This window comes from Canis aureus, chromosome 5, assembly GCF_053574225.1.
Source record: "Canis aureus isolate CA01 chromosome 5, VMU_Caureus_v.1.0, whole genome shotgun sequence".
Taxonomy (NCBI): Eukaryota; Metazoa; Chordata; class Mammalia; order Carnivora; family Canidae; genus Canis; species Canis aureus.
Window position 1 is genome coordinate 28,655,126 of NC_135615.1, and position 16,740 is coordinate 28,671,865.

The following is a 16,740-nucleotide window of genomic DNA, read 5'->3' on the forward strand; positions in this document are numbered from 1 at the left end:
AAGTAAATTTACCTAATTATTTTCACAGATGTGTAGCCCAGACTTTCCTAAATGCCATTCTGCAATTATAAAATTCTAACTGACCTATAGCAATACCTGGCAAGCAAGTTTCTGAGAGTCTTCAGAACAAAGAATACGGTCCTTGAAGCCCATATTTTAAAATTTGTACATAAACTCATTAGCCAGGAAGCTAGTATTGAATTACTCATATTGGATTTTCTTGGCAGCAGTGCTCACCATTTCCGAGCAGCTCTGCCGAAATCTCGGGCACCTACCAGGTGTTGTTCCTCAGAAAGCCATCACATCTTCCTTTCAGTTGACTAAACAAAAAAACAACTAAAACCAGTTTTTTAAATCAGGCAAGTAACCTGGAACACTTACAAGATAGGTTACTGCATATTTCATTATTGTTATAAATTAAAGTATGAGTCTGGTATTTACAGAAAGAGGCTATGTAGAGAATATTTACTTCTGAGCATTGCTTCAGATTTCAAATAACAATAATTCATTTTACCCAGAGGCAGTATTTATTCTAGAAACCTCAGTGCTTTGGAAGTTGAAAAAAAATTTTTGATAGCCCTGTTGTTGTTTTTTTTTTTTTTTTTGTCTAAATTTGATTAAATTCTGCTTAAAAAGAGAGAATTTTGAAAATTATAAGCTTTTTTTTAATTAGGCAGTGCCAAATGAGTGAATTCATTGAACTTTTCAATTAGGTATTTGGGTAGCATTTAGACATGTGCTAGTTTCACAAGGAATGTGTAATGCATATTAAAGATTCTAATTAATCATCCCAGGTTTGAGATCAAGACCATTTATGCTCATGACTTTTCTTCTGCTTTCCAGGAAGAACAGCTGAGATTCAAATAGAGTGGAAAAAGATGATAATGTTGTATGAGGAGGAACAGATCAACAGTCTTGGGTAAATTTGCTGAAAATATTCAACAAACACAAAGGTAATATTAAACAATCCTACCCAAATCCTGTGGGTCTCTACTGCCTAACGTACTGTGCATTTTCAGGCTCTGTGCCTTTGCTTGTCCTGTTTTCTCTACTCGGAATTCTCTCTCCCACCTGGTGAACCCTCTACTCTCCCTTCAAATGCAGCACAAATTTGCTTCTATAAAGTCTTCTTCCATTTCCTCAAGTCAGTATTAATTACAAACTCCTCTGAGCACACATATTTACTACAGCCTTTGCCACATTGTTCTATAATTATTTGTGCATTGCCTTCCATTGTTCCACAATATGATCTCCTTATTCATCTTTGTATCCTTAACTGCTCCTGTGTAAGAAGAACCATCCTGAAACTTGTACAATACTGATTTGTACATTGGGGTCCTGAGGCTGGTGGCATCACCTGATTCACCTGATATCACCTGTGAACTTAGGAGAAATGCAAATTTTCAAGCTCCACCCTGAACCTCCTTGAATCAGTAATTCTGGTGCAGAGTAGGGGATGAGTGGGGAAGGGATAGCAATGTGGGTTTTAACAAGCCCTCCAGATAATTCCAACCATGCCAAAATTTAGGCTTTATCTCTTTACAGGAAAATCTCAAGGTGGAGAAATTTAGCTGGTGAAGAGGACACTAAGCCTTTTCCTCTGACTTTAAACTTGTCCTTGGGATCCTACCACTCAACCCACCTGTTATCGACACACATCTCCCTTTAAAACTCTAACAAATGGCAATTTCCATTAGATTAGCTGACACAGGCTATGATTTTCAGTAAACCTCTCTAAATTCAAAGAACAAAGGCTTAAAAATGGAAAAAGAATAGGAAACAAAATTTGCAAAGCAACTAATTATCCCATAGTAAACTTTAACCAAAGGCAGATATTATCCTACTCCACATCCTACCTGAAAAAAGGATCAAACCTGATATTCTAGAATGCCATAGTGACATGATATACAGCAGACTGAGATACCCCCAACATGACTTTATAGAGCAAACCCAACTGGGCAACATGGGAATAGCCTGGGTGGTACCAGAGTCAGGAGGCATGGAATGACCAGCTTCAAGACCTTGAACAGATTATCAAAATATTCCAGCCTTCTTTTGCTCCCATAAAATGGATATAATACCACTGAACACATGGTTATCTAAGAACAAAATAATATCATCCCTGGATAGGCACTTTATAATCTATAAAGTATTAAAGCACCATGTATATGTCTATATATGATATTGGAAACTATATTTAGTAAGGCTTGCTTACTATGAACACTTAAATCACAAGTGTTACTCATATTCTCAAAGATCAATTTAATCAATAAAGCTTATACAAATAATAATGGATTTCAACTTCAGATAAATGTTCACTTCCATAACCTATATGTTTTCCTTACTTTCTATTTTTTAAAGATTTACTGATTTATTTTAGAGAGAGTGAAAAAGAGTGAGCAGAAAGAAGAGCAAAAGAATCTTGAACAGACTCCCAGCTGAGCACAGAGCCTGATGTGGGACTTGATCTCACAGCCCTGAGGTCATGACCTGAGCTGAAACCAAGAGTCAGACACTCAACCAACTGAGCCACCCAGGTGCCCCACATTTTCCTTCCTTTATAATGATACCTCTTTATTGGAGAAATTTGGGGAACTATGTAAAAAAACAAAAAGAAAAATCACTTGTGATACCCTAGCCAGAAATAGTTCATATTTTCCACTTTATATAAATTTCTGGTATAAAACTATAATCATATAGTATGTAGTGTATTATAGTCTGAGGTATATTCACACAGTGCATATCATGAATCGTTTTTCAATTTGGAAATATTCTCCCACAAAACTATTTCTACCAGCTGCAAGTAGTCCTTCCATAAGAATACACCAGAATTTAGTTCATTAGTGTTCTTTGTAGATATTTGGGGTGTTTCTAGGGCTTCAAGTATAAGTGCACATTTTGTATCTTTATCCTATTATCATCTCTATTTCTCGAGAATAAATTCTCGGAAACAAAATTGCGAGATCTGTGTTTACGAACACTTCTAAGACTTTTGAACCTTAGTGACAACTTGCTTGACCAAAATGTTGCGTAAATTCACACTCCTGTCAACAGCAAATGTGAGTGCTTGATTTTCCACATCACTCACAATATAATGTGATTATTTCTTTAAGCTCAGCCAAGTTTGCAGAGGTGCAGTGCTACCGCATTGTTGTCTCCACTTATATTCATTTAATTACTACAGAAGTTGATATAAATAAACCATTGAATGTGTTTTGGAGTTAATATACCTCCAAAGAAGACTTTTACAAGCTTAAAGTGGGAAAATCGTATAGGACATTGAAATTTCAGTTATCAGAGAGAAACAGGGAAATAATGCATGTACATTATCGCTAAGATCAGAAAATAACTTAAATCTTATAACTAAAGATTGTAAATAACTAAATTTATGCTACCGATATGCACATGCAAACATGAATATCGATCATACAGATGCAGACAGGCAGAGATCTGTATCAGACAAATGCAAACTGCTATAAGAGGGATGGAGGAGTGGAGGTTGCCTTTCACTATCTTCATACAAGTCCAAATTCATCCTTAGGATTACATGCTCTTTTAAAGTCCTTTTTTAGATCATTTTTATGGAGGTTATATCTCTAACAGGTATCTTTTGTGCCAACTCATAAGTAGCCCTTACGTACGCTTATATCAGAGGAGGAACACTGTTGAGCGAAGAACTGAACAGTGAAGAGTAATGGTAGCATTATTGCTTTCAAACTGTCGTCATTATAGCGATTTCCTTCATTTGCAATATTACAATTTGTCCATTCTTTTCCAGGTGGATTGTATTTTACATGCAGCTAAAATAATGAATCTCCATAATTTCCATTGCGTTTCTTAGAATGTGAGTGCCTTACATTTCTTCTGCTCTCTTCAAGACCCGCTGGAGTCTCCTACTCACACTACTAACAAGGGCTTGGCACCATTTCTAGAAGTTCTCCCTCTGCAATCCACTGCCTTAATTGTTAATAAGAACTTTGTGTCTTCACAAGTGTGGTCCCACTTAATCCTAAAAAGTAAGTTCCTCATTTTCCCTACAATGAAAACAGGGTACCATTATCATTTTAGTGAGTGTTTACCAATCAATCCCTTTATTGTCATTCTTGGTTTCCAAGTATTAAAAAAAAAAAAAAAAAAAAACCGGAGTTTGACCATGTTTCCAATAGAAATGTTATCTATTTGTAGGTTTTATCATAAGGTCAAAAAAAGGATGAAAAATAAGTTTCTTTCCTGGATTAGATATTGGATATGGCCTAGCAAAGGACTGGAAGGTCCATTGGGAGGAGTAATTCAGGAAGAAAACTCTGTGAGGTCAAGGTTGAGAAAGAAAAACTGGGAAGTAAAAAAGAAAAGAAAAAGTTTATCAAAATCTACTATGTGCTAGGTAACAAGACTATGGTTTTATATAAATCTACCAGTAATTCAATGTTCAATGTTAATTCTCCAGAGACCATAACATGAGCTACACTGTATACACACACACACCCCCACACACCCCTAAGGGTTGTTTGTCCATAGGATGAACAATTTTTTTTAACTTTCCTATAATTCAACTGTAGTCTCTAATTTTTATATGGTAAACTTGTAAGAATATATTTTTAAATATTTCTTTTTAACAACGTTTGAGAAAGACATCTCTGGGTGGTACAGGGCCCCACGTTATTAACATCGCTTGAGCTGCAGAGAGAGGGACTCTTTCCGCATGCAAAGTTTCTAACTTCTGCTTTCCTATCTTCCACTCCATGGCCTGCTACCATAGGGACTTCTTATCTCTTCCCCTCCCTAAACTGCCCACCACTTTGATGTTCTTCATGTGGCAAACTGGTAGCCAACACTAACCGACCAGAGCTATCACCTCTATCTCTCTCTGAAAGAGGAATTCTTTCTCTAGATTTAGTTTGCTACTTACACCAGCTGTCTCTTCCCTCTCCCCACCCAACTACATGCCTCTCTTTCTCCCTAATCTTCAACCAGTTTTATGTTCTCCTTCCCATCTCATCTTCCACTCTTCCTTCCTGATATATTTTGACAGTCAGGGCGACCTGGAAACTGCCCTGCTATGTGTCACTTTTCCTTCCAACTAAACCCCAGGAATGATGCAAGCAAAATGGGGAACCTCCAAGAGTTTGTTCATTCTCTTACTTCACCCTTTCTCTTTCATCAAAATTTAACACTTACCTTTGGCCCCACTCTTCCCAGCCAAAAGGCAGGGGATTTGAAACTTAAATCCAGATTTAAGAGCCAATTAATATCATCCCTAGGAGCCAAGAAACTTCAACTCTGAAGAACACTGTGTGCATTGAAATAATTTACTCAACAAAGGAGGCTTCTAAAGGTTTTAGGAAAGTGTCGTATTTTATCTCTAATTTGCAGTGGACCTAAAGGTCAGTATTACAGCAAGGACACGGGAAAGGAAACTCAGCTGGAAAAGTTCTGCTCTATGAGTATCATAACTCATATTAGTTTTAATATGAACTATATGGTAAATTATAATTATCGTAAGACCTACTCGCCCAACTAGATTTGAAGTATAAAAATCTTTGAAATCCTGATTCTCCTAATACAAGCTTGGGGGACAGAGTTCTCCAACACTACATGACAGTATTTTAAGCATTTTTAAAAGTTTATTAAAACTTTCTGAGATGGGTCTTTTTGGGCCCTTGGAGTTCCTATCTGGGCAGATGCATCAGCTAATAAGTGTACAAATGAATGACACTTTAAGACACAGCTTGTCAAATCACATCAACTAATAGGTGGGTCTGTTAGCTGATGACTTTGCAAGAGAACATTATTGCCCAACCACATACCCTTGCATCTTCCTTAGAACAGGTTTGGCTTTAATTGGATTGTATCTTGTATAAGTTGTATATCAACTCCCAACCTTTACTCGAAGTTACTAAAATGCCCTTATGATTAAGTAATTCTGATTGACATCTACCTATGGGAGAAGGCTTCAGAAGGGTAATTGACAACATATATTAGCTGTTCCACTGGACGGAAGGGCTTTCTATTCCAGTTGTATGCTGCTTTAATTCCAACTCTCAGAAAGTAGGAGCCTTCTACAAGATAATCAATTCTTTGTGTACAAAACCTGCTACGCTTGGTGAAAAGCCCTGGCTGCATACAAGGACAGCTCGTATTCTGAAGAACGACCTAGGAATGTGCTCTGCCCCAAAAGCAGTGTTAAATTTAGTGTAAATTTAGTGGTCTTACTTCCTGAATTCAGGGTGTGTCAGGATTCTTATGCTGTTTTTATCCACGAATATGGGTGCTAACAACTAAATGGCAAAGTAATGACACCTATAGCATTTCACTGGCTAGTCAGAATTATAGAATTTTAGAAATGGGAAGAATTTCAGATATCGTCTAGACCGATTCTCTCACATGCAGATGAGAAATCTACATACAAAGACTCAGACTGACTCAGGTTCACACAATAAATCAGGAAATTTGAGCCTTAGTTCTGTATTAAGAAAATGAGCTTTTAAAAGGTAAACCATGGGACACCTGGGTGACTCAGTAGTTAAAGTGTCTGACTCAGCTCAGGACGTGATCTCGAGGTCTTGGGATTAAGTCCCCCATGGGAGCCTGCTTCTCTCTCTGCCTGTGTCTCTCCCTCTCTCTCTGTGTCTCTCATCAATAAATAGATAAATTATTTTTAAAAAATAAAAGGTAAATCATATTTTAAAATGCCCTCCCCAAAAGAGCCCTATTAGAGACATGTATTTCATAATTAGTTTCATAAAAATCAGGAAGTTACTATTTAAAAAAAAAAAAAACCTAGAGTAGACTTCCCTGCAATGGACTTTTTTTCCCCCTACATTTTGTTTTTGGTTTTTTTTTTTTTTTTTTTTTTTGGTTCTTGTTCTATAAAATCTAATTAATTTTTAAACTTAATTATGAAAAATTTTAAATGTATACAAAAACAAGAACAAATAATGCAATGAACCCCATGTACACATAAAGTGTCGTCACTCGCCATCAATCCATGACCCATCTTCCACTCATTATTTCTGAGGTAGACATCAGACCTTATATCATTTCATCTGTAAACATTGCAGAGTGTACCCACAAAAGATAAGGACTCTTTCTGTTTTTTTTAAGATTTTATTTATTTATTTGAGAGAGAGCATGAGCAGAGGGAAGGGCAGAAAGAGAAATGGAGAAGCAGACTCCCCAATGACCAGGGGCTCCATCCCAGGACCCCAAAATAGTGATCTGAGCCAAAGGCCCACACTTAATGGATTGAACCACCCAGGTGCCCCCAGGACTACTTTTTTTTAAACGCATAACCACAATACTATTATCACTCATACAAATTTAGCAATAATCCTTTAATATAAATAGATTTGTAAACTTTACATAAGTTATCCTTTGCCTTCGAATTGTTCCATGCTTCTATACTTTGCTAAATACCATTTCATTGATTTATCCACTGAATGAAACACAAACCAAGCATTCAAATAAACATCCACGAATGTTTTGTTTGCATAGAAGGGGAGAAGGAAGCCCAGATTCAGACTCTATGAGAGGCGGCAGAGAAGCAAAAAGGGAGAAGAAATTCTGGAGCCAGACAGAATTGGTTTTAGAGCTCAGTCTCACTTCTTATTAAATGCACCAATTTCTTCATCTCTCAAAGGTTCAGTTTGTTGATCTGTAAAAGGGGGATAAGGAAGCCAATCTAAAAGAGGAAGGGTGCCAAACATGATAGGAGGCATAAAGTCACAGAGCCTGTGGCAAGTCAGCACTCAAAAAAAGAGCTATGTTTCTTTGTTTTGTTCAGTAATGTATAAATACTGAGGTGCTAGTGTCCATTTAACCAAACAGGCTTATTAGCTTTAATTAGCTAATGGGATATGTAAACATATGTTAAGGCTCCTTCTTCTCTTTCTGAGTTGTACAAACAATGCTTTTAAAAAGGGAGAGGTGTCTCTTTGGGCACAGATTCTGGAGAACTAAGAATTCAGAGACTTGTGTGGCAATTGTCAGTTCAACAAATGATATTTGATAAATTAATAATTGAATAAATAAATGAAAAGTGGAGACTCTCCCTTCTTTCCCCATATATTTTAAGATACATTTTCAACTTTTGACTGCGCACCTATCAAATCCATGCTCCTCTTACTCAGGGGGAAAGCTTCTATTCGCGGTAACTCTGGAAAGCAAGCCATGGTTCTGTGATTAAACCCACCAACATTGCCCAACTTGCTCTTGTCTTTGAGGAAGGTGTAATTCTAGCTCATAACTCAGCACTAATCATTCGCAAATGCTTTTTAACATCTACTATTCAGCCACATTATTAGATCTGTCTCCCGACAGCCAGCTGGGGAAAGCCACTATGCTAGCCTCCTTTTGGAGATGAAGCAGCAGAGGCACAGGGGTAAATAATTCGTCCAGGGAAAGGAAATAAGGCGCTGGGGAGAAGGGCCTAGAACACCTGGGCCTGGGCAGAGCCCAGTGGCCGCAGGACTATCCTGAGGCCTGTCTCCTACCAGCCCAGGTTCCTGAATGGCGCCCCCTCTTTGCAGCCCCACTGCTAACACATGATGCACATGAGAGCATCAGCCCCGCTTCCCTTGGACGGCTCCTGCAGACTCTACTGCTGGACCCTCCCTTCCCCTTCCCTGCTGCATCCAGTCCCCACACCCCCTCCTCCCAGCCCCTTCCCAGGAGGCCCCCATTCCCATCCTTCCCCTGGATAGAAGTTTCCCAACCCTGCTGCTGCCCTGAGTCCAAATACAAAACCCCTGGCTATCGTCCAGTCCTCGACCCCTTGTCCGGCTCCCTCAGGCCCATCCCACCCCTTCCCTGTCTTCTTCCCCTTCGCTGGCCTCCTGCCGCTCTCCTTGGCCAGGCAATCCCTCTCTGCCAGGTGATTAAATGGTAAAGATTCTGAAAGATTCTGCTGAAGGCCCTTTCTCTTCTACTCCTTGGCTCTTTCCCTGAGCAAGCTCACCCCTGCCAGTGGGTTGTTCACCAGCCGAATCACTCATAGGTCTGTGGCTCCCTGAATTGCATCTGCAGCTTAGACCCTTCTGTAGGTTCTAGACTCATACTTCCAATTGCTTATTACCTCCCCCACACCTTCATGTCTCCAGCATCTGTCCCTTAAATGTCAAACTGTCCTCCCTGTCACAGGGAATATGGCAAAACAGTCCAAAAGGTTGCTAAAGTGGGAAAGGGAGGACTAACTTTGGTCCTTGTCTCCCCTTCCACTCACACCGGGGTCGCATCACCATCACTGCCCACAAACCCTCCTAGAGGCCCATCCTGTCCTCTCCACGGGTGTACCCTGGACTAACCATTCTTCCCACACCACTTCACGCTCCACACTGGAAACCACAACCTGATCTATAAGTCATGCATCATCCTTAAGCCTTCCCCCATCCTCCTGCTGCTCTGAGTATCAAAACCCAAATCTTCAGAATGACGTGCAGGATTGGCCTCAGTATCCACTGGCAGCTTCATTCTGCAGCACTTGCCCCCGGCCTGGGCTCCCTGCACCTGAGCCTCCCTCAGCCTCTTCCCTGCACAGTGTTCCCTTATCCTCAGAATATCTTCTTGCCTCCGTTGTACACCACCCCCCAAAGGTCTTTCCTAACCACAACCTACCTTCAGCTAATAAGCAAATACTTCTAATCAAACCACACATTTCCTCAGGGAAGCCTTATATGATATGATCTCCCAGAGGAGAACAAGTGTTCATTCTAAAATATAATTGCTATCAACTCAACACCAAAATGTTTTTTATCTCTTTGCTATTTTTAAACATATCAAATGTACAAAAAATATGATAGATATCTTTATGTTATATTTTTGCTGGATAAGCGTTTATTACCCAGATACACAGGAGATACACATATGTTGTATACATATGAAGTTCAAGGTGAATATAAGATTTGAGTTGGCTTTTCTACCAACTCAATGGTTTGAAAATTCTAATAGGCAAGAATGGCAATTAAATACCATTTGATGATTTACTTTTATTATGAATAGTAGGAGTAAATTAGATATTCCTCAAATATGAATGATGTCTTGTTTAAGATGTTTATTTATTTGACAGGGGGAGAGAGAGAGAGAGAGAGAGACCACAAGCAGGGGGAGCAGCAGGCAGAGGGAGAGGGAGAAGCAGGCTCCTTGTGGAGCAGGGACCCCCATGTGGAACTCGATCCCAGGACCCTGGGATCATGACTTGAGCCAAAAGCAGATGCCTCACTGAGTGAGCCACAAAGGCACCTCTGAATGGTGTTTTCTAAAAATCAATTGATTCAAGCTCCCCAGTTGGTACAGAAATTCCAGACCTGCCTCTCACAACCAAGTCTCTTTCCCGAGTCAGTCATCCAGCATTGTACAAACCCAGAGAAAGAATCCTATTGGCTTGGCAGTTTCTCTGTGACATGGAATCTCTCCCCACCCCCCCAAGATGGAACCTACATGGCATTCCATTTCAATGACACACCAAGATTCCATTATAATTTTTTCTTCATGCCCAGGATTAGAATAATCAAATGTCATCACTGGAAGAGAGTTTAGAGAGTCTTCAATTCAACCTTATTCAGCCAGGATTCTGTAATGCTCTCATGATGAAAGCCTTGGAGCAAGAGTCCCATCACCAACCCTGAGGATTCCTTAACCTCTGCTTCATCTCTGTCTTTACTAGAAAACTCTTACTTTTATAAATTAGGATTCCAAAAAGATTCTGCAGAAGGATACATGTCACCTGCTCAGAGGGGTTTGAAATACCATTGGGCTATTTTATGATCAAAATGAGGAGACTCGGGCCAACAAACAGAAAGTCCCAAAGCTCATTAATTGCAAAGCTAGGGGGAAAATCTCATCCATGGGGTCACATTCCTGAGAACCTGTGCAGAAGGGTCAACTTGCACCTGAAGAACAGAGCCACCAGGGCTCTCTGCCAGAAGTAAAAAGTGGGTGAGTTGTTCATTATCGAAGGACAACAAGTAGGCTGAGATACAGGGCGTGTTGCACATTGTGAAATAAAAGTCAGATATAAACAATTCTGGAGATGATATACGAATCTTATTTTACTGGCTGCCATTTTCAAGATTACAAAACCCCAAACTAATTTTCTCTTCAACCTCTGTTTATACAAAGATGTACAGATCTCAAGTATGTAGTCTAATCTCAATAACTACAATAAATATTGTGACAAGCAATGTAACAGCTTAACAGAATGTCTTTAGTCCTTCGTGCCAGCAAGGCCTCCTAGATCCAAGAAAGGCAGAGGAATTGGAAACCCAGAGTGATAAGGTGCTATCACTGATTACTTCAGATGGCCTGAGTAGAGTGTGAGTAGGGACAGTGCCTGTCTGGATCTGCCAACGCCTCTCTTCTCCATAGCTAGCTGTTTCCTACTCCTTGGCCAACAGAAAGATTGCTAGACCATGGACTACCCATCCTTCAAGGCCAATTCAAGCACCACCCCATGCATACCATCCTCTGTATGGTCCCTCCATCTGACTTCTTATAGGTTTAGTAGCCACAATATTCAGTCCACATTGATCCTAGGATGCTTTGAAATGTTATTTAATTTATGAGCATGCATGATCTTCCTAATTAAATTATAAACCTCTTCGCTCAAAAGATGCCTTAGGCTTATTCATCTCACCAAGGTTTGATACCTGCCCTGCTAGTGATAAGTGCTCCATCAGCGTTGATAATGACAATGATGGTGGTGAAGGCAATGACTACAGATGAAGAATCATGTGGTTCTTCTCATGAAGGCAGAATGAACTCGAATAATGAGAACAAACATGTGTGGTTGCTCTAGAACCTACATGCATTATCTTACACGATGGCTATATCATTTTCCCGTTTTTGTTTTTTTTTTTTTTGAGAAAATTGAAGAGCAGAAGAATTAGGCTTTCTTATGATTTTGAAGAGGTCTTTAAAAAGGTAGGAAAACGTATTCATATTGGCACAGATTCGTAGGACAAGAAAATCCATCACTGAGGTCATGTCTTTAAGCCAGTCAGAGAAAGACAAATACTATATGATATCACTCAGATGTGGAATTTAAAAAACAAAACAGATGAACATAGGGGAAGCAAGGGAAATATAAAATAAGATAAAAACAGAAAGGGTAACAAACCGTAAGAGCCTCTTAACTCTAGGGGACAAACTGAGAGTTGCTGGAGGGGAGGTGTGGAGAGGGGATGGGGTAACTGGGGGATGGGCATTAAGGAGGGCACGTGATGGAATGAGCACTGGGCGTTCTGTGCAACTGGTGAACCACTAAATTCTACCCCTGAAACCAACAATACACTCTATGTTAACTAAATTGAATTTAAATTTTTAAAAAAGAAAAGAAAAAAGAAGTCAAATAAATACTCATGGAGAAATGAGTTCCAAGTTGGGGCAAGCATGTCCTGATGAGACAAATTTTAAGGACAATATGATGGAGCCACACCATATATCACCATGCCTGAGATCCATATTAAACTAATATCTGAAAAGATATTCAAGTGCTGACATAAACACTTGAGTGAAGACACTTTTCTTTCCTAACCGTTGCTTAAGGATTGTTTTTTTTCTTGCAAATGATAGAAAACACACTGCTTCAGTTAATGCCACCTTTATCATCCCGAGCTTGCATTTCCCTCCTTATATGAACTCTGCACCCTCCCCCCCCAAAAGCCATTGTGAAAGAGTGAGTTGAGTGTGGGAGTGAGCAAGGAGAGAGAGGTCCTTCCTAAGGAATCTGATCTCTTTGAGGAACCTTTCTGTTTAGGCACAATATTCTTCTTTAAATGGTGAAAAACTAACTTATCTCAAGGGCTGCTGACCTTTTTTAGAAAACTTCAGTGATGTCCCAGTTTTCCTTTTTTATGGTCCCACAGCATCACCTTGACTAGTGAAACAATCCAGTCTCTGGCTGCAGACCCATAGGTGCCCCATCAGAACCACGTCAGGCAGGTGCTCACTGGCCAATGGGTGCCAAAGTCTTCACTTTTGTTCTTTTGCTGCCCTGGATCCTCTGGCAAACATCTGGGCCTCTTGATACAGCAGATCTAAAGATGGTTTGTGCATGAGCCATTGACACCTGTATTTTTTTAAGATTTATTTTTATTTATTTGAGAGACAAATTAGAGGGGAAGGACAGAGAGAGAGAGGAAGAAAGAATATCAAGCAGATTCTGTGCTGAGTGCGGAGCCAGACCCAGGGCTCTTGATCCCACTACCCTGCAGATCATGACCTGAGCTGAAACCAAGAGTCAGACGCTTAACCAACTGTACTGCCCAGGTGCCTCCAAAATCTGTATTTTAAAAGCACACCAAACAAGTTGAGGTATTATGCTATCATTAATTCATTCAATGAATATTTATTAAGTGCCTGCTATGTGCCAGCATTGAGTGGAAATAGCTCCTGACTTCTAGACAAGAGGCCCAGGTTTAAGTCAGACTTTATTATGTAGCATACAGACTCTCTTTATCTTTTGCCTTAGTTTCTTTGCCTATAAAGTGGCAAATAATAAACAAACTGACCTCACAGGCTTATTCTAGACATGGAAAGATGAGTAAAACATGGCATCCAGCTTGAAGGAGGTGATATCTCCAACCCAAACTTCACAAATAAGCTTCTTGATAATCACCACCCCCAAGACAGTTGCCATTGTTGTCCTGGCTGTTCAGTTAGAGGAAGCACAAGGACTGCGACACTAGATAGAAAAGACAGTGGTGATGTAGACTCAGAGAATTATAAAGCTGCAAGGAACAGTAGGCGTGATCTGGTCCAAGGGTCCCCACCATATTTGGAAGGAGATAGCACAGGCTTTGGAGACAGAGACTCTTGGGTTCAAATCCTAGCTCGGACACCTTGTAGTTGTACAATTTTGCATCGATGACAACCTCTTCTGGACTCTTTCTCTCTTTTCCAAAATAGGAATAGTAAGGATTCCAATACAACTGTTACATGGATTAAATAAAATAGGGGATGAGAATCACTTGGACTGTAGCAAGAATTTAACAAATGACTATTACCTTTATGATTTTATTATTACTTTATCTTTTTATTATCTGAGATCTTTTTTCCAGTTTTACTGAGATATAATTGTCAGATAGCATTGTATTCACTCAAATTGCCCAGCATAACAATCCAATATATGTACATATTGTGAAGTGGGCACCACAGTAGGTTTGGTTAGCGTCCATCACCATACATAGTCACAGATTTCTTTTTCCTAGTGATAAGGACTGTTAAGATCTCCTCTCTTAGCAACTTTCAAATATACAATACAGTACTATTAACGAGAGTCTCCATGCTGTTCATTACATCTCCAGGATGAGATGAACTTATTTATCTTATAACTGAAAGTTAAGATCTAATTATGCCTGGGTGGAGTGATGATGAGGCACACGGTAGCCAAAAAGAGAAGGGTTGGAGTTAGGAATGAAGTGTTTGGAATGGAGAGAAGATGCCAAACAGCTTCATTCCCCTTTCTGCTGGAAACTCCGACAAATACAGGAAAAGAAAGGAGCAAAAATGGCCCAGAAAACCAGCTCATAATGCTACTAGAAGACTATACTGTGTTTTACTAGAAATAGAGCCTACATTTGGGGTGAGGAGCCCCAGTCTGAGGCAGTGACAAAGAGGGATGCCTGAGTGGCTCAGTGCTTAAGCATCTGCCTTCAGCTCAGGACGTGATCCTGGGGTCCTGGGATCAAGTCCCACATCGGGCTCCATGCAGGGAGTCTGCTTCTCCCTCTGCCTATGTCTCTGCCTCTCTCTGTGTATCTCTCATGAATAAATCAGTAAAATCTTTAAAAAATGTGGGAGTCAGGCAGCCGGTTTTTGCTGAAGCCAGCATTAGCATGCACATCTTTTCACTCTCTCAAGCTTTTATAATCCGTTCATTCTTTCATTCAAAAATAAGTATTGGACGCCACCTCTATGCTTAGAATGATGATTATGGGGTAATGCAAAACTGTACTTATCAGAAATGTGTGGCGGCCAATGAAAGTTATCTCGACCTGGAAACCCAAGGAAAACATCAACAGGACCACCTCTCTTTACTCATCATTCAGTTTGTTTTTCACACCAGTTGGGAGAGATGTAGATGCTGAGCGCATGAGGAGCAGCTGGTAGCAGCAATCTCAGCTGGCCACCTCTGACTTCCTGCCCCACAGTCTACTGTGCTTCAGAGAGGGACTTTCCTAGGTGGTACGTAACCTACATTTTTCAAACAATTAGGTTCTTTTCAAACTGAAACCTGCAACAACCAAAGAAAAATTGTAACACAACTCATTTAAAGCAGCATATACTATTTTTTAAAAACGTGCAAATGTGAATCCTTTTTTTGTGACTTTGAATACTATTCTACTAAATCTCCTGTATAATTAAGTTGCCTGAGAAATGTTGGAGGCTACACAACAAGAACACCACATCCTAATGAGTAATAAAGATTACATAACAGTCGAGATAAGCAACAACACCCACAGATTTCATGTAAATGCTAATAGTGGGTTCTCAGCCACGGTGTGAAATAATAAAGCAAGGAATGCCACACAACTGAACTTCAAAATATTACTCCCAATGGTTACATAAAACCGCAACCAATTTTACACGAGTGTTTATTTCACTTTTCCTAATCATTGGCTCTTCATTTTAAAGACCAACTTTTTTTTTTCATTCACAAATCAGAGTCCTTAACTGCTTAAGAAAGCCGTGATTGCATGGGGACCCAAACAATGGTCCGTGGGCTGATGGGGCAAAGAAAAATCCCACAATTGTATTCAGCACCTATTGCATGGTTCTGCATGGAAAATTCTTTAGTACATCTAACCTGAACCTTCCCCTTGCTGACATACAAAGGGGACATCTCTTCTGGAGAGTAAGTGGAGATTAAAAGCATTGACTACTTAAGGCAATGTTTTCTCCAAACTGTCCTCCTCAGACACTAGTTGAGTTGCTTAAGATTAATAATAATAATAATAATAATAATAATAATAATAATACGTTTGAGGGAGAGAAATGAATTCTATAATTAAACAAGTTCAGTAAATATTATATTCTGTATACCTACTTTATAAGCTCAAAATGTATTGTTAGTGCGTTAACAATTTTGAGAAGTCCAGTAATAACGATGCATGTTTAATCTAGTCTTTAAGCAGAGTCCTTTGCCCCCCATCCAAACACTTATTATTAGTTCTTGAAACTTTTCTGTGAAATACACTATGGGAATTTCTGCTGGAGATCACCAATCCAATCTTTTTCTTTTATACTTGAAGAATCTAGCAACTTGCATTTTTTTTTTGGAAAGGGGAAGTTATAAACTCTGCCTCAAACTAAGTCAACAATTTTTTTATTCTTTGTTAATTGCAGATCAATTCATTCTTGTAGAGAAGAATCCCCTTATTTCATGAATCTTCCTAAAATACAGGTGCTGCGTAAAAATAGTTCATCTGGGGGGCTCAGTTGGTTAAGGATCTGACTCATGATTTCAGCTCAGGTCATGATCTCAGGTCATGGGAGGGAGCCCTGCTTTGGACTCTGCACTGGGCATGGAGCTTGCTTAAGAGTCCACCCACCCTCACTCTCTCGTTCTCTCTAAAAAAGAAAAGAAAGAAAGAAAGAAAGAAAGAAAGAAAGAAAGAAAGAAAGGAAGGAAGGAAGGAAGGAAGGAAGGAAGGAAGGAAGGAAGGAAGGAAGAAGAGAAAGAAAGAAAGAAAGAAAGAAAGAAAGAAAGAAAGAAAGAAAGAAAGAAAGAAAAAAGAAAGAAAG